Source organism: Elephas maximus, chromosome 6 (genome assembly GCF_024166365.1).
Source record: "Elephas maximus indicus isolate mEleMax1 chromosome 6, mEleMax1 primary haplotype, whole genome shotgun sequence".
NCBI classification, from domain to species: domain Eukaryota; kingdom Metazoa; phylum Chordata; class Mammalia; order Proboscidea; family Elephantidae; genus Elephas; species Elephas maximus.
Window position 1 is genome coordinate 63,242,383 of NC_064824.1, and position 23,866 is coordinate 63,266,248.

At 38.4% G+C, this 23,866-nt stretch overlaps 1 protein-coding gene across 6 annotated transcripts in view; it reads right to left on the reverse strand.

Annotated features, from left to right (window-relative positions):
* Positions 1 to 23,866, reverse strand: part of LOC126077736 (sodium channel protein type 3 subunit alpha) — a 123,842-nt gene that overhangs the window by 89,265 nt on the left and 10,711 nt on the right. For all 6 annotated transcript variants that reach the window (XM_049887339.1, XM_049887338.1, XM_049887337.1 and 3 more), the window contains exon 2: positions 14,824 to 15,021. The gene's annotated coding sequence lies outside the window, so the exon portion shown is untranslated. The remainder of the gene's footprint in view (positions 1 to 14,823; positions 15,022 to 23,866) is intronic.

Consider the following 23,866-nt stretch of genomic DNA (forward strand, 5'->3'; position numbering starts at 1 on the left):
TGGGTGGTGCAGTTAATGCAGTTGGCTGCTAACCAAAAGATTTGAAGTTCAAGTCCACCCAGAGGCACCTTGGAAGAAATGCCTGGTGATCTACTTCCAAATAATCAGAAATTAAAAACCTTTTGGAACACAGTTCTACACTGACACGCATGGGATTGCCGTGAGTTGGAAATGACTCAATAGCCACTGGTTTTAAAACAACACAGAATGGTGTCGTCCCTTGGTATCCTTGGGGGATTGGGTCCAGGAACCCCCGCAGACACCAAAATCAGCAGATGCTGAAGTCGCTTATATAAAATGGCATAGAGTTTACATATAACCTATGCACACCCTCCCATCTTCAGTCTGTAGCACTTTACATAGCAAGCCAGCCATCCCTTACTAGCCTTAAAGTCCTTCCTCTCAATGACCTCAACCCCCTCACACTTAGCCTTTGAGTGATTGCTTTGACCACTTAATTGCTTTTTGTTGTTGTTAGGTGCCATCCTGTCAGTTCTGACTCATAGTGACCCTATGTACAAGAGAATGAAACACTGCCTGGTCCTGTGTCATCCTCACAATCATTTCTATGTTTGAGCCCAGTGTGGAAGCCACTGTGTCAATCCATCTTGTGAAGGGTCATCCTCTTTTTCGTTAACGCTCTACCATACCAAGCATGATGTCCTGACATGTCCAAAGTACATGAGACCAAGTCTCATCATCTTCAATTCCAAGAGCAGTTTGGATATACTTATTCCAAGACAGATTTGTTTGTCCTCCTAGCAGACCATATTCAGTAGTCTTTGCCAACACCATAATTCAAGTATATCAATTCTTCTTTGGTTTTTCTTACTTGTTTGTCCAGCTTTCACAGGAATATGAGGTGAGTGAAAATATCATGGCTTCAGTCAAGTGCACCTTAGTCCTCAAAGTGACATCTTTGCTTTTTAACACTTTAAAGGGGTCTTTTGCAGCAGGTTTGCCCAATGCAATACGTCTTTTGATTTCCTGACTGCTGCTTCCATGGGCGTTGATTGTGGATTCAAGTAAAATGAAATCCTTGACAACTTCAATCTTTTCTCCATTTATCATGATGTTGCTCATAGGTCCAGTCGTGTGAATTTTTGTTTTCTTTATGTTTAGGTATAATCCATACTGAAGGCTGTAGTCTTGAATCTTCATCAGTAGGTGCTTCAAGTCCTCTTCACTTTCAGCAAGCGAGGCTATGTTATATGCATATCACAGGTTGCTAATAAGTCTTCCTCCATTCATGATGCCCTGTTCTTCTTCATATAGTCCAGTGTGATGGTTAAGATTATGTGCGAACTTGACTGGGCCATGATTCTCAGTGTTTATATGTGATCACCCCCATGATGGAATCTGCTGTGAGTAGCCAATCAGTTGAAAGGGAGTTTTCTTGGGCATGTGGCCTGCATCCAAACATAAGTGGACGTTCTGGCTTTTGTCTGCACTGGATCCTGCCACTGCTTCCTGTTTGTCTGACCTCCAGTTCTTGGGACTTGAGCTAGCAGCTTTTCTGCCGATCTTGGGATTCATTGATCTTCACAGCCTGTGAACAAGAGCCCTGCTCTCTGATCTGTCAATCTTGGTTCTCCAGCAACTGCAGCTACCTGAATCAGGAGAACCCTCTATCCTGACCCAAGGACTTGAGATGTTCTCTACATTCATGTGAGCTGCTTCGTTGATATAAATTTCTATATATATGTATTTAAATGCTTTACTGGTTTTGCTTCTCTAGAGAACCCAGCCTGAGACATCCAGCTTCTCAGATTATGTGCTCAGCATACAGGTGGAATAAGTATTGTGAAAAGATACAACCCTGACACAGACCTTTCCTGATTTTAAACCACGAAGTATCCCCTTGTTCTGTTTGAATGACTGCCTCTTGGTCTATGTACAGGGTCCACACGAGCACAATTAAGTGTTCTGGAATTGCCATTCTTCGCAATGTTGTCCATAATTTGTTATGATCCACACAGTAGAATACCTTTGCATAGTCGATAAAACATAGGTAAACATCTTTATGGTATTCTTTGCTTTCATTCAAGATCTACGTGACATCAGGAAAAATACCCCTCATTCTACATCCTTTTCTGAACATGGCTTGACATTCTTCTGTTCTAAACCCGGGCTCTGCCACTTATTAAATGTGTGACCTCAAAAAATTTAACCCCTCCCATTGCTTCAGTCTTCCTCTATAAAATGGAGATAATAATAAAACCAATCTCCCAGAGGTGTTGTAAGAAATAAATGAATTAATTTGCGTTCAGTGTTTTGAATAGTTTCTGGAATACAGTAGGTATTACATTAGTGTCAATCCTTATAAACTAATTATCTTCAGTTCCTCCAGCCATTTTTCCTCTGTTATGGTTTCAAGCATCATCACAATTCAAAGCACTCTCCTTTAAAAGCTCTTTCCCTGCTATAACTACAACTGAACACAGAACTCCAGGAATTGATTGAGAATGAGCACACAACGTCACATTCGCACATGCCTATCACATGGCTGGAAGCAGAAAGGAGGGAAGGCAGACATGTGGAGTGGCCCTACTCAATTTCCCAAGGAGGGGGAAAATTTCTATCTGCAGGAAATATGATAGAACTATTTAAAAATATTTAAAGAAAAAACATGAAATCAGCTACATAAATTGTGAAGCATGAATAACGGGTATTTTTATTTTGCATTGTGCCAAAAATCAAGATACAAAATAGAAACAATGATAAAAACAAAATCTGGTGAGTACATCAGATATCCCATATTGTGGAAAGATCTACAACTGCTGCATCAAAGTAACCTGTGACATTTGTTCCATCCCCGCGCTTCCCGCTCCCCCGCCCCCACACTCATTCTAGTCTCCATAGTAGTTTATCCCAACAGATCCTTCTGATTCTTAGCAGTTATTTGCATGGATATATTGAGTTTGCAAACAATAAGATCCTCTGAATCTTTTATTCACATAAGAAAAACTATATAAGCAACTATACATTTATTGAGTTTATATCTAAACTACTAGTTCTCTTGTCTGTTCCAATGACTAGAAGGATTTTTTAATAGTGTGTCTTTTTGTTGGATTAATATTTATAATAAGGCATTGACATTATTACTATTATTTGTTGCTACTATGAAGATACGTTCTAAATAAGTTATAAAACATCAGATTTGTCAAAAATTAAACATATCCTCTATTAATTCTGTTAAAGAACTGCTTTGTGGTAGGTCAGGATTTTTTTTTAAACTCCATAAATCAAGAGGTTTGAGAAATACTGTTCTATTTAACTCAAAAATCAGTCATTTATTTTCCACTGCTTAAATTCACAGCAGATGGCAACACATTAGAATTTATGTTTTCAGTTTTCATGTTAGGCCAATTTTGATGGCCACATAGTTGATCCAGCTCTAGGCTGCGTAACATAGCCACAACTTTTATACTTTGGGGTGTGGGAGAAATTTAAGCATTATTTGTAAACCTTAAATGCCCAGAGATGTTTAACCCACCTTCCTCACACTGCCTGTCTTGAATTTAAAGGGTAAGGTTCTTCAAAATTGATAAATGAAAATGAAACAGCATGACCAACATGTCTTAAAGAAATTTATGCAACATGGTTGCTTTCTTAGGGAAAAGGAAAGGTTGCTTCTGTATCCAAACACTTAGTTGATATGATTTTGTTTTTTTTTAATTGACAATGGAATGAAAAACAACAGCAATTGGAATCAGAGATCTGTGTTAGTATTGAGTCTGTAACAGTTTGCCAACGTCATTTAACCTCCCTAAACCTCAGTGTACTTAAAGTACCTTATCATATATATGCCAACACTGTACCGTAGAGAAATAGCTAATTAATCTTATGCTTCACTTAACTAGGTCTCCTGGTTCCTAAGCTTTCAAAATTAATTAGATTATATACATATCTAATGTAGAAATATCTCAATGATCTTTATAGACCTTTATAACCTGGAACAAGGTACCATCACAAAATCAAGATAATTTGTTTAAAAAGAAATAAACCTTTACCTTCTCGTTCACTTATCAATAGTTACAGTAAAGAATTTTATTCTTGATCAAAAGAAAGCAGAGAACTCTCTTTGATATTCCTATATTATTCTCTCTAAATCAAGAGAAGACAGACTAGTGCTTGACTCTCAGCTTTTCCCCTACAGGGGGCATTGGGGTTTGCTCAATATATGGAGAAGCTGAGATATTAAAGAATACAGTGAACAGAGCGTCTCACAGCCTGACTTGCACCTTTGCTGCTTAGTTCTTTGCAAGTTCCATTTTAACTTTTTTTCTCTTCTGTCTTGATCTTTGTGAGCTTATTATACAGAGCTCTCACATAATTTCACATTCATATTAAAACAGACTTTTAAAAATTACTTCTTACCAATTCCTTGCTGTGGAATATATATTATTAATGAATATGTGCATTATAATTTATTTAAATATATAAAATTTGACATACCAAATTTTCTTCAGGACTATCCTTACAGGGACAGAATAAGATAAGGAGATCAGAGGAGATGCCCCCTCTTTGATTTTTCTGGTCTAAACCAAAGAGCCTATGTGTATGAATGCAAATGTGTCCCTCTGCTAATCAATAAAAAGGTTATGGTTCAAAACGGAACCACAGAATGTCAAAGCTAGAAGGGATCTCATGAATCATTTATTCAAGAAATATTTATTGAGAGCCTACTATGTATCAACACTATACTCGGTACCAGGAATTCATGGTCTTTGACCTCAAGGGGCTGACAGTCCAGTGGGAGAAACAGATGTTTATACAAATAATTATAATACAATTATATACTATAGGTGATTGTCTGTGCATAAAAGGGAGCAATTGACTGTGTCCAGGGAAGAGTAGAAGGGAGCACGGTTCAGCAAAGTTTCACTGATGAGGCAATATTCAAGTCGGTTTTGCAGACTAGTTGGAATTTGACAGTGGTGGTAGTAAGGGGTGGGTTGGTAGAAATATATAGCATTAAAGACATGCTAGGCAAAGGAACAGTATGTTCATGTATTAAAAGACAAGAAAGAACATAAGTTGTTTGGAAGGAACTTAAGTAGTTCATTATCAGTGGAGACCAGCCCGCCCAAAAGTGAGCAGTAAGAGAGAGGACTGGAATACAGGATACAGATCACAAAGGCTCTTGTACAACATACTCAGGTAAACCATGAGTAGGGAGTAACACGATCAATGTAATCACAGATGATTCTAGTGGCAGTATGAAGGTTGGACAGGTAGAGGGTAATCTAAGAGTAATAGTTCCCTTTATGCTCCTAAAAATTATTGATGAGCCCAAAGGGCTCTTGTTTATGGAGGAATTTATCTACTGATATTTATCATATTAAAATTAAAACAGAAGAATGTAAAACATTAATTTATTTAAAATTATAATAAATTCTTGAATGCTTACGTGAACAAATTTTTTTTTAATGAAAATAATTATATTATCCCAAACTAAAACAATTTAATGAGAAGAGTGAATTTGTTTATATTTGGACAAATCTCTTTACTGTTTGGCACAATAGAATACAACTGTTGTTCTTGTTAGGTGCTGTCGAGTTGATTCCAACTTATAGCAACCCTAGGTACCACAGAACGAAACACTGCCTGGTCCTGTGCCATCCTTACAATCATTATGCTTGAACCCATTGTTGCAGCCCTGTGTCAATCCATCTTGTTGAGGGTCTTCCTCTTTTCCACTGACCCTGTACTTTACCAAGCAAGATGTCCTTCTCCAGGGACAGATCCCGCCTGACATGTCCGAAGTATGTAAGGTGTACTCGTGCCATCCTTGCTTCTAAGGAGCATTCTGGTTGTACTTCTCCCAATACAGATTTTTTCCTGCTTTTGGCAGTCCATGGTATATTCAATATTCTTCACCAACACCACAATTCAAAGGCGTCAATTCTTCTTTGGTCCTCCTTCCAGCTTTCACATGCATACGAAGTGATGAAAATACCATGGTTTGGGTCAGGCACACCTTAGTCTTCAGGGTGACATCTTTGCCTTTCAACACTTTAGAGAGATCCTTTGTAGCAGATTTGCCCAATGCAATGCATCTTTTGATTTCTTGACTGTTGTTTCCACGGCTGTTGATTGTGAATCCAAGTAAAATGAAATCCTTGACAACTTCAATCTTTTCTCCGTTTATCATGATGTTACTTACTGGTCCAGTTGTGAGGATTTTTATTTTATGTTGAGGTGCAATACATACTGCAGACTCTGGTCTTTGATCTTCATCAGTAAGTGCTTCAAGGCTTCTTCACTTTCAGCAAGCAAGGTTGTGTCATCTGCATAATGCAGGTTGTTAATAAGTCTTCCTCCAATCCTGATGCCCTGCTCTTCTTCATATAGTCCAGCTTCTCGGATTATTTGCTCGGCATACAGATTGAATAGATATGGTAAAAGGACATAGCCCTGACATACACCTTTCCTGACTTTAAACCAATCAGTACCCCCTTGTTCTATACCCCCTCTTGATCTATGTAAAGGTTCCTCACGAGCACAATTAAGTGTTCTGGAGTTCCCATTCGTCGCAATGTTATCCATAATTTGTTACGACCCACACAGTCAAATGCCTTTGCATAGTCAATAAAACACAGGTAAACATCCTTCTGGTATTCTCTGCTTTCAGCCAGGACCCATCTGACATCCGCAATGACATCTCTGGTTCTACAAGAATACAACTAGATTCTCATGTCTATTTCTATGTTCAATCTTTTGTGCTATGTGTTTTGATTTAAGTATATGAAGAAAATTCTCACACACATATATGTAGATAGAAAAGGGAGGATTATTACCTTTTCAGGTAATTGTAAATATTCTTCCTTGATGCTACATCAAATCTTTACAAGTGGTAGCTTCTTAAGTTAAATTTCACTGTGGAATCTGAAACCATATCAATGGACTTTTGACCTATCTTGCCCCTTTGAATGAATTTTGTGCCATCATTCATCGATCATTTGGAAAATATTGGTACATTGTTTGCAGCTGGTCCAGATTTTAACAAATTTCATTATATAATATCTAAAAATCACATTTTTAATATCACTGCTGATCTCACCAAAAAGTCAATGTATTAGAAGGGTGTGAAGCTCCCAGTGGCAGGTAAAAGTTTTCCAAAATTCCAATTTCCACTTGAAACCTGAAATTTTATCATTGGCAATAAATGTGCCATTTGCTTTTCCTGACGTGACAGGGTTTCTTTTGTTCATTTTTGAGAAAATACCTGCCAAATACTAAAGTCTGAATAACCATAGTTTGTCAGTCATTCTTTCAGGTAAAATGGCATTGCATGAAAAAATAAGTGGCTTATTCAGCTCCTGACTCAAATAATCACATAGTGCTCTTTCTTGAGACAACTATTGCGCTTCATACATAGGATGCTTTATGTATCCTTCCCATCTCATCATACACAAAATTAAACAAATGTGTTCTCTAGAATTGAGATTAAATAACAAAATAAAATTAGTAATATTTACTGCTTCATCAAAGATGTTACTGGCATTATTTTCTTTTTTAGTAAAAAAGCAGAGTAGGAATTTATTGAAAGGATATTGGGAAACTCCCAGAGGATCATGGGGAAGGTCTCAAGAACTAGGCTCAGGACATGAAGAAATTGGGCAGGTGGGGTCTAGGCTTACATCACAGAACCTGCTGGCAGGATCACCACTGCCCTTCATCCCTGGACCATGGCACTGACCATGGATTCTGGCAGCACTTTTGGTGCCCCTGGAAATGGGCTGTTGCTACCATCGCTGCTGCTGCCAGCAAGAATTCACCTGGGTTCTTCGTCCTTTTTCTTTTTTTTAAATTGTACCTTAGATGAAGGTTTACAGAACAAACTAGCTTCTCATTAAACCTTTAGTACACATACTGTTTTATGACATTAGTTAACAACCCTACAACATGTCATCACTCCCCCTTCTTGACCTTGGGTTCCCTATTACCAGCTTTCCTGTCCCCTCCTGCCTTATAGTCCTTGCCCCTGGGCTAGTGTGCCCCTTTAGTCTCATTTTGTTTTATGGGTCTTTCTAATCTTTAGATGAAGGGTAAACCTCAGGGGTGACTTCATGACTGAGCTAAAAGGGTGTCCGGGGGCCATAGTCTCCAGGTTTCCTCAGTCTCTGTCAGGCCAATATGTCTGGTCTTTTTTTGTGAGGTAGAATTTCATTCTACATTTTTCTCCAGGTCTGTCTGGGACCCTCTATTGTGGTCTCTGTTAAAGCAATCAGTGGTGGTAGCTGGGCACCATCTAGTTGTGCCGGTCTCAGTCTGGTGGAGGCTGTGGTAGATGTGGTCCATTAGTCCTTTGGACTAATCTTTCCCTTGTGTCTTTAGTTTTCTTCATTCTCCCTTGCTCATGAAGGGGTGAGACCAGTGGAGCATCTTAGATGGCCATTCACAGGCTTTTAAGACCCCAGATGCTACTCACCAAAGTAGAATGTAGAACATTTTCTTTATAAACTTTGTTATAGCAATTGAGCTAAATGTTCCCTGAGACCACAGTCCCCACAGCCCTCATCCCAGTAATTCAGTCCCTCAGGGAGTTTGGATGTGTCTATGGAGCTTCCATGATCTTGCCTTGTACAGGTTGTGCTGGCTTCCCCAGTATTGTGTACTGTCTTAGCTTTCACCAAAGTTACCACTTATCTAATGTCTATTTAGTATTTTTTCATCCCCATCACTCCATTCCCTCGTAACCATCAATGATTATTTCTTTTTGTGTATAAACCTTTTCATGAGTTTTTATAGTAGCGGTCTCATACAGTATTGGTTTTTTTGTTACTGACTTATTTCACTCAGCAGAATGCCCTCCAGATTCATCCATGTTGTGAGATGCTTCACAGATTCATCACTGTTCTTTATAATTGCATAGTACTCCATTGTGTGTATGTACTATAGTTTGTTTATCCATTTATCAACAGGGTATCTATGTTGTTTCCATCTTTTTGCTATTGTGAACAATGCTGCAATGAACATGGGTGTGCATATGTCTATTTGTATGACAGCTCTTATTTCTCTAGGATATATTCCTAGGAGTGGGATTGCTGCCAAAAACCAAAACCAAACCCAGTGCTGTTGAGTCGATTCTGACTCATAGCAACCCTATAGGACAGAGTAGAAATGCCCTGTAGAGTTTCCAAGGAGTGCCTGGCGGATTTGAACTGCCAACCCTTTGGTTAGCAGCCGTAGCACTTAACCACTACGCCACCAGGGTTTCCTGGGATTGCTGCATCATATGTTATTTCTATTTCTAGCTAAGGAAGCGCCACATCATTTTTCAAAATGGCTGTACCATTTTCCATTCCCACCAGCAGTGCATAAGACTGCCAATCTCCCTGCAGCCTCTCCAAAATTTGGTATTTTCTGTTTTTTTTTGATTTGTGCCACTAATGTTGGGGTGAGATGGTATCTCATTGTGGTTTTGATTTGCATTTCTCTAATGGCTAGTGATGGCAAGCATTTCCTCATGTGTCTGCTAGTGGCTTGAATGTCCTCTTTGATGAAGTGTTTGTTCATTTCCTTAACTCATTTTTTAACTGGGTTATTTGTCTTTTGGCTGTAGAGTTACTGGATTTTCCTACAGATTTTACAAATAAGACCTCTGTCAGATTTGTAATAAGCAAAAATTTTTTCCCAGTCCATAGGTTCTCTTTTTACGCTTGGTGAAGTCTGTTGATGAGCATAGCATTATCTAGCTTATCTTCTGGAGTTTGTGTGTTGTTAGTTATGGTTTGTATCCTGTTAATGTGGTATATTAGGGCCTCTAGTGTTGATCCTATTTTTTCTTCTATGATCTTTATAGCTTTTGGTTTTATATTTAGGTCTTTCATCCATTTTGAATTAGTTTTTGTGTATGGTGTGAGGCATGGGTCATATTTCATTTTTTTGCAGATGGACATCCAGTTTTGCCAGCACCATTTGTTAAAAAGACTGTCTTTTCCCCATTTGATGGACTTTGGGAACTTGTCAAAGATCAGGTGACCATAGGTGGATGGATTTACATCTGGGTTCTCAATTCTGTTCCAGTGGTCAATGTATCTGTCATTGTACCAGTACCAGGCTGTTTTGACTACCATAGCTGTATAGTAGGTTCTGAGGTCAGGTTGTATTTTTTTCCTTAATGCATGTGTGTGGCCGTGAAGAATACAAGGGTTACTACTACAGCTTGGTGCCACTGCCTCAATTCCCGTTAGGGCACTAGCAAATTCACCGTTATTATTTTGCGCTATCAATGCAAATGCCAAAATAGTGAAAAAAGACAAATTACACCTTGGTATTATTAAGAAGGAGCTGTGGTGGTGCAATGGTTAAGTGCCTGGCTGCTAACTGAAACATCAGAGGTTCGAACCTACCAGCAGTTGTGCAGGACAAAAGACCTGGTAATCTGCTCCTGGAAAGATTTACAGCCCAGGAAATCCTATGGGATAGTTCTGTTCTGTCCTATTAGGTCACTGTAGGGTCACTATGAGTCAGAAGAGACTCGACAACATACAACAACCACATTATTATGAAAGGAGTCCCTGGGTAGCTTGGTTAAGCACTTGGATACTGATCTAAAGGTTAATGATTGCCTCAAAAGAAAGGCCTGGTGATCTACTTCCAAAAGGTTGCAGCCTTGAAAATCCTATAGAATGCACTTCTACTGTGCACACATGGAGTCTCCGTGAGTCGGAATTGACTCAACAGCACCTGGTTTTGGTTTCTGTTATTATTATAAAAATAGTTTAGACCTCACAGACCCCCTGAAAGGGTCTCAGAGACCCCCAGTTATCTGCAAATCACACTTTGAGAACAGCTGTCCTAGAATAAAGAAGTTGGATACCACTCCAGTAGTCTAAAGGAGAAGGGGGAGAGGATCTGACTACGGTTCTAGTGCTTAAGGGCATGGGCTTGCAAATCAGAACTGGGTTCCAGTTCTGGATCTGCTGTGTTCTGTCACTATGGCCTTGGACAATTCATTTAGCCTTCATAATTTTCAGGAGCCCTGGTGGCACAGTGGTTAAAATGCTTGGCTGCTAACCAAAAGGTTGGTGGTTCGAACCCATCAGCCATTCCACAGGAGAGAGCCATGCCAGTCTGCATCCATAAAGATTACAGCCTTGGAAACTCAATGGGGCAGCTCTACTCTGTCCTATAGGGTCAGTATGAGTCAGAATTGACTTGATGGCAATTTTTTTAAATATAATTTTCAGGTTCCCTATCTGTATAACGGAGATAATGACAGCACATACTTCACAGAGTTAATGTGACATTTAAATGAGAAAATACACCCAAAGGATAAGCACAGTGCCTGACATATCAATAACTTATGGAGAAAACAAATGGTGGCCAGAAGAGTATATTCAAGGTACAATTAGGAGAGGGAAAATCAGTGATATTTTGGGACCAACTTGACATGAAGGGTGAAGAAGAGTGATGGGTTAAGCTCACTCCTAGGTTTCTGGCATAAGCCACTAGTTGTCCTTAACCCAACAGAGAAGTGGTAAAGGTTTATACTGCACAATAATAAATTCTGTTTGGGACCTACTTAGTTTGAGATGCCTGTGAGACATCGGGGTATGTAATTAAAATATGGGTCTGAGATTCAGGGAAGCCGTCTGGGCTGGGGAAATGTTGATTATTTTTTTTTTTTCAGTGGCTGAAGCTAAAGCTTAGAATATGCGTGATATTGCCTAGAGGATAAACGTGGAAAAATGAAGAGTCAGGACTCCTTTGACAACCAATTTTTAAAGAGGGGGAGCATAGAAGATATTGGACAATAAAGGCAGCACAGTTACATAGATGCCAAAAAGGGAATTTCCAAGATGCTAACTGAAAGACACACCTTGGATCTGACAATTAGTCCAACTCCCTGCCTTTAAAGTAAATGAGGAAACAGGCCCAGATAAGCTAAGTAATCATCACCGAAATGTCTGTTGACAAACACAAATTGTTTCTTTGAGGTGAAAAACTTTCAATAGATTCTATTTTTGACTGACTTTGCCTATTTTTGTAGATATTTTTGTCTTGAATCTTACAATTGTGTGACTTTATTTTAAAAATCCAAGGTGTATGTGAATAAATACAGAAAATAGATTTTATAGCCCGATTCACTTTTCCAGGCTTACATATCAGTATGTGTGATACTAACATGAGCTTTTGAAACTACAGGAAGCCAACCAATGTAATAAGTACAAAACTAATATTTGTTAATGAATCAGAATTTGAGAAAAAATGATGTATTAAACATTTTTTTTTTTTGGCATTACCGAGGCAAAGACAGAAGAGTTTTTTCCCATTAGTCGTATGGCTCATGGGTTCTCATCCTGCATAATTTTCCAGAATAGCAGACAGTTTTGTGAATTGTATCGGTCCATAACCTGTTAGTACCAATAGTCTCTCTTGCTCTCTGTAGGGATTTTTATGACTATGTTGCAGACAAAATCGATTAGTTCTGGTCTGTTCCCATGGAAACAAATTTATGTCAGAAGGCCATAGATTTGCCATCTTCAAGGATGGAAAGTTGCTCTGTGTCACACGACTTGAGATAATGGGGATAAAAATCCACAATGTATTTCCATATCCTTGATGATGAGAGAGGGAATTGTCTAGGAAAGACTGGCTCCATCACTGATGAAAGTAAATGTTGTGTTTTCTTGGTATCAGCAAAAGGGATTATTGTAGGAATAGGATCATTTAAAATAGATGATGTTGGGCCAATGAATTACCCTTCTGTTGAATACTTTTTCCCCCCAAGGAATTTTCCATTTAGGGCTAATCATTGCCAAGTATTTATCGTATATCCCCAGGTAGTATATAGAACAGAAAGCATATTTTATCTAAGGCATACATAGAACATTCAGTACATTATAGTGATTACTACTGGACAGTCTTCAAAGCAGAATTACAGTTTTCCAGATTTCAAGAGAGTTTTGAAATGATACCTGGTTAGTGTGCTTACTTTGAGATAGCTTTGAGGATTAAATAATAATAATACATAACATTCTTATAATGATTATTATGTCTCAGAAATTCTGTTCAGTAATTTAAGCATATTAACTCATTTAATCACCATTATAATCATACGAGGTTGGCACTATTATGCTCATTTTACAGATCAAGAAACTTAGGTACATGTAGGTAGATAAGCTGCCCAAGTCACAAAGGTTCTAAGTGAGGGAACTGAGAGTTGAACCCAGATAGTTTAGAAAAGGAGCTTGGGAACCTAAGCCTACAAAATTAGAAGATTCTTAGTATGTGTTTGCTAAAATGGAATTAGGATAAGTCTGCTACCTTATTGGGAAGCTGCTATGTATGGAGCCCTGTGATATATCTATATATCTTTATATCTATATATCTCTATATTTGTGTTACCTACTCTGGAGTTACTTAAAGGGATATGAAAAGCCTAGGCTAGCTTTCTTCTATGTTATATACCTCATGCTCTCACTGTCTTTTCAAGGAATTCAACAGTCAACATTATTATTGGTCTGAATAATCCTATCAGGGGAAAATAAATCTAAAGCAAGGACAACACTGTGCCATGTTCAAATAGAAATTATATGTAGACTTTCTCTACCATTGTTCCCTTCTATCAGCTAAGCATATGACTGATGACATGTAAATATTATTTATTAATATGCTAATTGCTTAAGAGGAGAATATCTTTCTTCCTTTTGCTACCTGGACTGATTGTCATGCTTGTGAAAAAAATAGCTGTGTAAGAAAGTAGAAGCTCATCTTTGTTTTTGAAACAACTTTTATCTTAAAAGTTAATAATTAACTTTTAGGACATTATATTCCCTATGGCTTTGTCTTCATCAGACAGCTATAAGCTCAGAGAGACAACTGCTAACAAATAACAACAATAAAGCCAACGTTGTAACAGACAAATCAGCATCACTGGCTTTATTAGGTCTTAATTTTTTCTACTGTATGTTTTCAAACTGAAGTAAATTGTGTGTTTGACTCCCAACATCCATTCCACCATAGACCTCCTCCGGGCTCCTTGCCAATCAATGGCTAAGGAATAGGTATGTGATCCAACTCTGGCCAACAAGAGGTGAAGGAAATGTCACCAGCTGGGTGTCTATAAAAGGTTTCTTCACTCCTAAGAGATGGTCAAGGATACAGCACATTGTCCTCTGGACCTTACTGTGTCAGGATATGACACATAGCACTGCTTCAGCAATCTTAATACCATAAAGGAAGCCATTCTGAGAACAAAGCTGACACACTGAGGGTGGCAGATCACAGAGACAGATCTGCCCTTGGGCTCTTGATGGACCACTCAGCCTTTGGACCCAAACAACCTCTGCACTGCTTGTTATGTTCGATAAACATCTTTCTTGACAAAAACAATTTTAGACAGTTTTTCTACTAGTTGCAGCTGATACACCAAACAAATAAATACTCCTTGGTTGGCTCAAAAACTTGGTCAGTCCAGAGTCCAGCTTATATCCAAATACTAACCACATATTCGGATGTCTTTTACCCCATGGATTCAATTACCAAATAAATACAATAAAATTTAAGGTAAATACAATCGTGAGTAATTTCCTAAATACACAGGATGAATGTCTCTATTAAAAGGGTGGTGGGGAGGGGGAACTAGGTTAGTATCTTTCTCGGATTCATTCCATTCCCTGAGGTCATCTTCCCCAATTTCCATCTGTGTGTTTACCTCTTCGGAGGAACAAACTAACAAGAGGCAGTGGAATTACTCTTCTGCCTTCTTTTTGTCCTAGTAGAGCTGCCCTTGCTAGCAAATAGAGATTTTAGTTTACTTTTCACAAATACAAATTTATACCCAGTTTTTTTTAGTAGTTTAGGTACCTTAGAGAGTCACAGCACCTTCTTCAGGAAAAACTCCAGGCCTCTTCTGTGAATTGTCTCATTTGTTCGAATAATATCCCCAGAAGAGATTCTGTGTGTGTGTTTTTCAGTAGACCACTCTGCCACAAATCCTTGACAGATGATCTCATCCCTGATGAACTTGGATGTGGCTTGGCTTCAACTTTCTTGCTCCATGATCTGTGTAGAAAGAAAACACAAGGTGAAGTTAGTCCAGCATCTTTGTTTTAGTACTTTTGTTTACTTATAGCCCTAAATCAAGAAAGCAGGGTTACTGCATTTGATCCTTTACAGCAGTGATCCTTGGCATACTTAAGGAAGGATGGGACTAGGAACCACTGTGAAGATCCTGGGGTAGGGTGGGGGATATACTGAGGTGGGAGTGGGGGTTTCCTTCCTTCTTTGACAGCTTTGATTCATTTACTCTTTTCTGAAGTCACGCTGAAGTTCCAGAGGACCTTTCTGTTCTTCACCTCCTACTTCCTTTCCTCTTCTGATCTTTTTACTTCTTCCTCTTTCTTTCTTTTCCTCAAACGCCTCAGAGGCCAAAGAAGCAGACAAATGGAGCATATGGTCAATGTTGGTGTTGTAAGTCATTATTCTAGTTCCTTTTCTAGCACCTTTTCCTGTCTGCCTAAAACCATGTTTGATGGATCTTATTCAGTGGCTTCTAAGAGTAAATTTCAGGCAATCTGAGGTAAAAAGCCAGTATGCTAAACCAAGGCATAATACTAACCTGCATATAGCAATCTGATGTCATACTCCTTTTAGCTATAACTATTAGCAATAACTTAGCCCAGTTAAACCAATAATGATTATTTCAAAGGACAATGTATGTACTTCTAACACCAACAATTGATATTTTAAACAATATTCACTCAATTTACTTATGCAGTGCTATAAACAAATCTGGTCATGGATTTTCACCAATAAATCTTCCTTTACAATTTACTATAACACAACCATTAAACCTCAGGGTTTTTTTTTTTTACACAGGTAATCTATTAAAATCTTTGTCTCAAGACCTCTCTCCTAAACCACCAACCTATTCTCTATTCTGCTACCAGAGTGATCTTTCCAAAACATATATACTACCGTTATTAAAATTTACTACTGGCTCTCAGTGACTTACATTCACTTCAGAAGTGCTTTCATGATTTGGCCCCTGCCTCTCCTCTCTTACTTCTCACTTAATGGTAACATGGACATGGCTCTGCCATTCACTAACTGTGTGACATCAAACATGTTACTTAAGCAATCTAATTTTTAGTTTCCCATCTGTTAATGGAGATTATAATACCCAGCAAAATAGGGTTGTTGTTAGAATTAAATAAGATATATATCAGTAAAGTGACTCATACAATAGTTGGTATAAAATGGATTTTCCATAAAAGCTGGAGGTGTTCATAAACCAAAACCAAACCGTCGAGTCGATTCTGACTCACAGTGACCCTATAGGACAGAGTAGAACTGCCCCACAGAGTTTCCAAGGAGCACCTGGTGGATTCGAACTGTCTACCTTTTGGTTAGTAGCTGTAGCTCTTAACCACTATGCCACCAGGGTTTCCGAGGTGTTAGTAGTACTAGTAATAACAGTAGTTAGAATAGCATTGTAGTTATTATTACTATCCTGATTTCATTAATTAGCACTTGTGAGACCCTGAACAAATTACTTAAATCTCTGAAATGCAATGATGTTTTCCCGTGAAATGACAAGAATACTAATAACAATATTCATCAGTCAGGGAAGTTGAAGCATTAAATTGTAAATAAACTTATGGCCCTTCAATGGATGTTACTTCCCATTAATTCACAGCTACAAGCTTAATAAAATGTTACTTCCCTTCACAGCATGAAAGGAATTGGGTTTTAAATACCTCTGGTACCACAGTGGTTAAGCACTCAGCTGCTATCTGAAATATTGGCGGTTCGAACTCTCCAGCCATTCTGAGGGAAAAAGATGTGGCAGTCTGCTTCCGTAAAGATTACAGCCTTGAAAACCCTGAGGCAGTTCTCCTCTGTCCTATAGCATTGCTATAAGCCAGAATCGACTCAACGGCAATGGGTTTGATTTTTGGGGTGTCCAGCCAGACATATAATGAGCATTATGTTAAATAACTGAAACATCAATTTCGACAATGCATGAAAATACTTGATGGCATTTTCTGGGGACATGGAGGGGATATCTTAGGAGAAATGAAATGGAAATAAGAAGTTGTGATCCTTAAGGTTGTGTGTCACTGGGGCTGGACCATGATTCTCAGTGATGTCACAGTTATGATGTAGGTTGGCAGTTGTATAATAATGTGATCACCTCCATGATGAGATATGATATAATGTGATCACCTCCACGGTGGGATCTGCTGTGAGTAGCCACCAGTTGAAAGGAAGTATCCTTGGGGGTATGGCCTGCATCCAGTATAGGTGGACTTTCTGGCAAGGCTCCTGCAGCTGGCTCCTGTTCATCTAACCTCTGGTTCTTGAGACTTGAGCTAGCAGCTTACCTGCTGTCTTGCCTGACATTCTTGGGATTCATTGGTCTTCGTAGCCTGTGAGCCAGGGCCAAGCTGTCTGACTTGCCAATCCTGGGTTCACCAGCCCCTATGGCTATGTGAATCAGGAAAAGCCTCCAGCCTGACCCATGGATTTGAGATATTCCAACCTCTACAACCATGTGAGTCATTTCCTTAATATGAATCTCTCTCTATATATTTATATGCTTTACGGGTTTTGCTTCTCTAGAGAACCCAGCCTGAGACAGAAGTTAAGAGGCAGGAGAGTAGAGTTTGAAAAAGCATCCCAGAAATTTCTGATCTGCTTGAGTTCTCTCTCTTCTTCCTACCTTTATGAAAATCACTAATTTACAGAATAGAGAAAATATAGACTGGGCTCCAAATGGGAGAGATTTTTTTCATTCCCAAGTACCCAAGGGAAAGAGCAGTAGTTTCTGCCAATGGCTGGCTGCATGCTCCAATTTAGTTCAGAAAAAGCTGCATTATAACTTAATAAAATCTCTATCCTATTCATCTTTAAAAGGAAGCCATGATTTACAGATTAACCATAATAAAAAATTGGACTACTTGAGTTAAGAAGAAATGAGCACTGTTTAAAGTATTCTGAAGCATAAGAATCACTTGGGCTACTTGTCTGAGACACAAACTTCTGGGTTCAGTCTCTGGAAATTCTAAAAAAGTAGGTCTGGGCAAGGGCCCAGAGATCTGCATTTTTAACAAGCTCCCCAAGTGAATCTGATGCAGGTGGTACATGGGCTACACTTTGAGAAAGAATGCTCTGAGGAAAAAAGTAGAAATTACTAGGGATATAGGATGGGTGCTTCCAATTGAGTCTGGAATTTAGTTATAATTTTTCCAGTAGTTAAGCAAAAGTGGAAGCATGCCAGATGACACGGATTTTATTTTATTGCAGGAAAAAAACAAATCCTAAATGTTGTATATAAAAAGATGAACTTTCTCTAAGAACTAAAATAAGGGAAGAATTTATTGCTTAAATATTGCTTATGACATAGCATAAGGGACACTAGATAACATGTTCAACAGATATGTTAAATTTAATTTTGCAAAAGACCCATATAAGATTTAATCAAATAAGTCTTATACTAATGGCTAAAATTAGTTAAAAACTTAGTGAACTCCATTTAGAAGGTGATAAGATGGTTCAGAAACTTTGTTTTCAGAATACCTAATACAAGTATTGGAACTGCAAAGTCTCAAAAAATGGTTAGCATGCCTTTAAAATTATCTTAATAGAATTTCAGAATTTTAGAAATTAAGGGAAACTTCTTCATTCCACAAATGAGGTAGTGGTAGCTCAAAAGAGCATGACAGAGGCATTTCCCTGTCAAGGGTAAGTGTCACCAGCTGAGGACCCTTAAAAAAAGTTGCTTTAAGTTTATTTTTCTTAACCCATTTCTATTTGTATTATTAATATTATGAATGATAATACTAATATCAGTGGTCGAATTTTCTAGAGATGAACTTAATTGTTTCTATTCCTTTTCTGTTATTTTAGTTTATCCTATGTATTCTTTAAGATCTTCTAGACTCTGGCGGTTTTTTGTCTTCTTGTTGTTAGTTGCTGTTGTGTTGCCTCTGACTCATGGTGACTCCATGTATAGTGGAATGAAAGACTTCCTAGAACTGCGCTACCTTCACTGTTGTTATGCTTGAGTCTGTTGTGGCCACTGCGTATTTTGAGTGCTTTCCAACTTAGCGGCTCATCTTCCAGCACTATATCAGGCAATATGGAAACCCTGATGGCACAGTGGTTAAGTGCTACAGCTGCTAACCAAAAGTTCTACTCCACCAGGCGCTCCTTGGAAACTATGGGGCAGTTCTCCTCTGTCCTGTAGGGTCACTATGAGTCAGAACCTACTCGATGGCAACGGCTTTAGTTTTTTTTTTTTTTTAATAGCTCAATTGTTTTGAACCACCATTTTGCTTTCTTAATTTTTATAACTGCTTTTTTCAGAATTTTCCAGATCAAAAACGTTTCGGTTACGTGTTATACTGTAAAATGTTGGGGATTCAGTAAGCCCTTTATGCAAGGGCTGAAGCAGATTCAAAGCCACTCACTAAGGAACACAAAAGCTTTGCCAGAAGGTGCCTGGCAGCATTTCCCAGGGAGAAGGGAGCAGCCTCCCACCTGGATGGAAATGCTGATTGGCTCCTCAACCTCTGTCTGTAACAGGAAAACTGTTTCATTTGATCATTTGCTTTCTAAGACTTGAGGCCCTTAACAAGGAGATGACTTCAAATGACCAAGTGATCATGATTATTATGAAGTGAAATACTGGGAGGTTATCTAGGAAATAAACCACACACCCCCTCCTCTGGGTGCTCCAGAGTTTCTCACTGGATCAAATTTGACCATCACAAGGCTTCATGGTGGTTCATATTAATTTAAAATCTGATTTAAAATCTTCCTTGAGTTGTATAACATTCATTTCTGCCTTTAGTCTCAAATGGTTGAGACTCTTGCCCAGGAGGCTCATATATTCTAAAAGAGTAATTTCATTAACCCAGAGTCTTTAACAGATTTGTCATGTACATAGTCTCAATTTTCTTTGTTTTCAACTTCCTGTTACACACAGAAGGAGACCCGGTGGCACAGTGGTTAAGAACTCAGCTGCTAACTGAAAGATCTGCAGTTAGAACTAACCATCTGCTCTGCGGGAGAAAGATGTGGCAGTCTGCTTCTGTAAATATTTACAGCCTTGGAAACCCGGTGGGGCAGTTCTCCTCTATGCTACAGGGTTGCTATGAGTTGGAGTCGACTCGATGGCAATGGTTTTTGTTTTGATACTACTTTACATCATTTTTTTTAAAGAGGTGGGGTATCATAAATAAAAATCAAATCCCTCTAGATATGTGACTTAAAAGATTTATTCATTCTTAAACACGATTGTATGGTTCTTATAAATAAACCATTTTTCTCAAGGACTGCACTTAATTTTATAATATAAATAAATATTAAAATTGAACTTGGAAGCACAGGATCTTGGAATTGGAATGGATCTTTCAGGTCATCTAGTTTCCCCAGTCTGTGGTTTTGGTTTAACAGTTTAGATTTGGTATAAGAATCACTTGGAAGACTTGTTAAAACACAGCTTGCTAGGTCCTACCCCAGAGTTGCTCATTTCACTTGCTGAATACACGGTTTAACAAGTGCGCACGTGATGCTGCTGCTGCTGCCAGCCCAGAAAACACTTTTCTTTAGAAGGACCGGTTTATAGAGGCCAGTATTTAGCATTTTTTTTTTTTAATTAGAAGTATAAATCCCATATCCAGCCATATCCCTCTTATTTTTTATGATTTTTCAAAGAAATCAGTCTCACGTGTTTATTAATTTAATGCCCTATGGTGTAATCCTGGAAACCCTGGTGACATAGTGGTTAAGAGTTTGGCTGCTAACCAAAAGGTCAGCAGTTTGAATCTACCAGGTGCTCCCTGGAAACCCTATGAGGCAGTTCAACTCTATCCTATAGGGTCACTATGGTTTGGAATCGACTCCACGGCAAAGGGTTTGTTTTCGGGTTTTTTTGCTGGTGTAATCCATCTGTACCTGGAACCTTCAAATAATTTTATGGCAGTATTTCATAGAAACCTGTAATATGTATCTCCTTGCTTCTAGTCTGACCCCCATATGACCTTTTTTTTTTAACCTCTGCAGCCAGAGTGACCTTAGGAAAACAGAAATCAGATCATGTCATTCCTCTACTCAGAACCCCCTAGCAGCTACCCAAAGAAAAGGCCAAAATCTTACAATTGCCCACAAGACCTTATGATCTGACATCCAACTGCCTTGCTGAACCTGAACTCACCTTCTTCTATTCTCTCCCTTCCTCACTCTAAACACACCGGCTCCCTGCTGCCCTCTGTATCTGCCAGGCATACAAAGACTACCCCTCTGCTTGGAACACCCTTCTGCTAAATAGCTGAATGACTAACTCCCTCATCTCCTTCAAGTCTTGGCCAAAAGTTTACCTTCTCAAAGAGACCTATTTGTGCTTTCTCTTCAGCCTCTTAACTTTGCTCTATGGTTTCCAAAGCACTTATTACCTTATATACTATATGTTTTATTTATTTATAATGTTATTGTTCATTTTTGTTTCTCTTGGGTAGAACTGAAACCTTCCAGGGTCTAGAATTTTTATCTCTTTCAGTCTGTTTTGTTCACCAATGAATCCCAAGGGCTTAGAACACTGCAGGGTACACAGTAGGTGCTTGTTATGGATTGAATTTTTTCCCCCAAAATATATGCTGTCATTTCTAACCTCCATGCCTGTAGTTATAATCCCATTTGGGAATAAGTTTTCTTTGTTATGTTAATGAAGCAAGAGTAGTGTAGGCTGTGTCTTGAGTCAACCTCTTTTGATATAAAAGAGATCAAACAAGCAAGCCAGAGAAGCAGATGCCATACCACCTGGAGATCTCCATGGAACCAGGAAACAAGCTGAGGAGACAATGACCTTTCCCCAGAGAGAAAAAGCCTTCCTCTGGAACCAGCACCCAGAATTTGAACTTCTAGCCTGCTAAACTGTGAGAAAATAAATTTCTGTTTATTAAAGCCATCCACTTGAGGTATTTCTGTTACAGCAGCACTAGATAACTAAGACAGTGCTCAACAAATATTTTTTGAGTAAATGAATGATTTAATTCTGGTTCCATAAACAATTTTAAGGATTTTTATTTAGATTTACTATTTAGACATTCTGCCCACATGCATTCTAGAAAATCATTCAATTTATGGCAGCATACTTTATAATAGCAAAATCTAGAAAAGAGCTTGAAATGTCCACTAATAAGGATTGGTTAAGTAATAATTTTGTGTTATGTAGCCAATAAGATAATAAAAGAAAAAAAAAGCACTCTATGTAGAAACCACAAAAGCCAAATTCTCTAAAGGTACCATATTATCTCCCAACAACACAGTCCTATTTAATGTTGATCAACATACATTCACTAAAATCTTGTTTACCTCAAAGATATTTGTGTAACTATGCTAAGTTCACTAGACTTTCTCTAAATAAAGCAAATTTAGGACTAAATGCTTGACTCAAAGAATTTCCCACTGCACAATGTCTTTGAGAAGTAATAATAACGATACTAGAAAACATTGATTAAGCATGTCAGGCACTGATTAGCTCATTTAATCTTCACATCAACCCTATGAGATAAATACAATGATTATCATTTTGCTGACTATAAGGGTCAGAAAGAATAAGTAACTTGTCCAAGGTCACACAGCTAGTAAATACTGCCACCAGTCCAATGACTTTTTTTTCTTTGGGAAAAGTAATAAAAGTTCCTCTAAAAATATGTTATCAATCCACCTCTGTATCTTCATCTTATATACTCTCATGCAAGTATGTCTAGCCAAACTGACGTATTTGCCATTCTCTGAAAGTTTCCAATCTCTGGCCTCTGGCTTTCAAAAACCTCCCTTCTGCCTGAAATATTATTCACCACCAATCTTTGCCTGCTGAAATCCTACCTATATTTCAAAGTTCATCGTACCCCAATTCTGCAGTCAGCAGCGATTTTGCCTTCCCCTGAATTCCCACAGCAGATATTGTCATCAAAATTCATAAAATGATTCTAATATTTTGTCCTCTGTTACTATTGAGGACGTGCCTATTGCTTCTGCCACACTTACCATTAAATTCCTTGAGGATAGGGACTTACTGAGCACCTACCACAGTAAATAGGAAATTATTAGGTATCTGTTGAATACATAAAGAAACTGTAGAGCTGTCCTGTCCAATGAGGTAACCACTTGCCACTCATAGCTCTTGAGCATGTGAAATGTGACAAGCGACAAATACTGGAATGATAATATTTTGGGTATACTGGGTTAAAGAAAACACATTTAATAAATTTAACTTCACTTCTTTTTCCTTTTTTATAATGTTGACTTCTAAAAAATTTAAAACTCACACGTATGAGTTTGATTATATTTCTATGGATAGTGCTGCTCTAGTACATACCATCCCCAACCTCACCGCCTTCTGCCAAGTGATCAAACCCATGAAGAAATGCAAGGATTAAGAAAGGGAGTAGTTACCCATTCTGAGATGTTCTAATAAAGGAGGGGCTCTCTCTTGGTAGTTTTTCTATTTTACTTGATCAGATGGTTGTTTTTTTTCCTTAAGTCATAGGATTTTGGGCCAAGAAACATGATAGTGAGTATGCTGCATTTTTCATAAACCAACATTTTACGTGTGTATGTGCAGCGCAGCACAAACCACATGTAAATCTGAATATAACAATTACAGGAAGCTTTCTGTTTTGAAATCAACTGGATACGTGACAAATGGGAAGCAAACAACATTCTCAGACCAATAGCCAATCCTTCATCCCTATTCCTACCATGACATCAGTTCTAGTTCAGCCAAATAGAAGGCCCTATGAGTTGCCGCAATCGCATTTCTTCTATGACTTGCAGTACCGTGTGCTTTAGACAGTTTCTTTCCAGGCAAACACAGACTGTTTACTGACTGTAATCA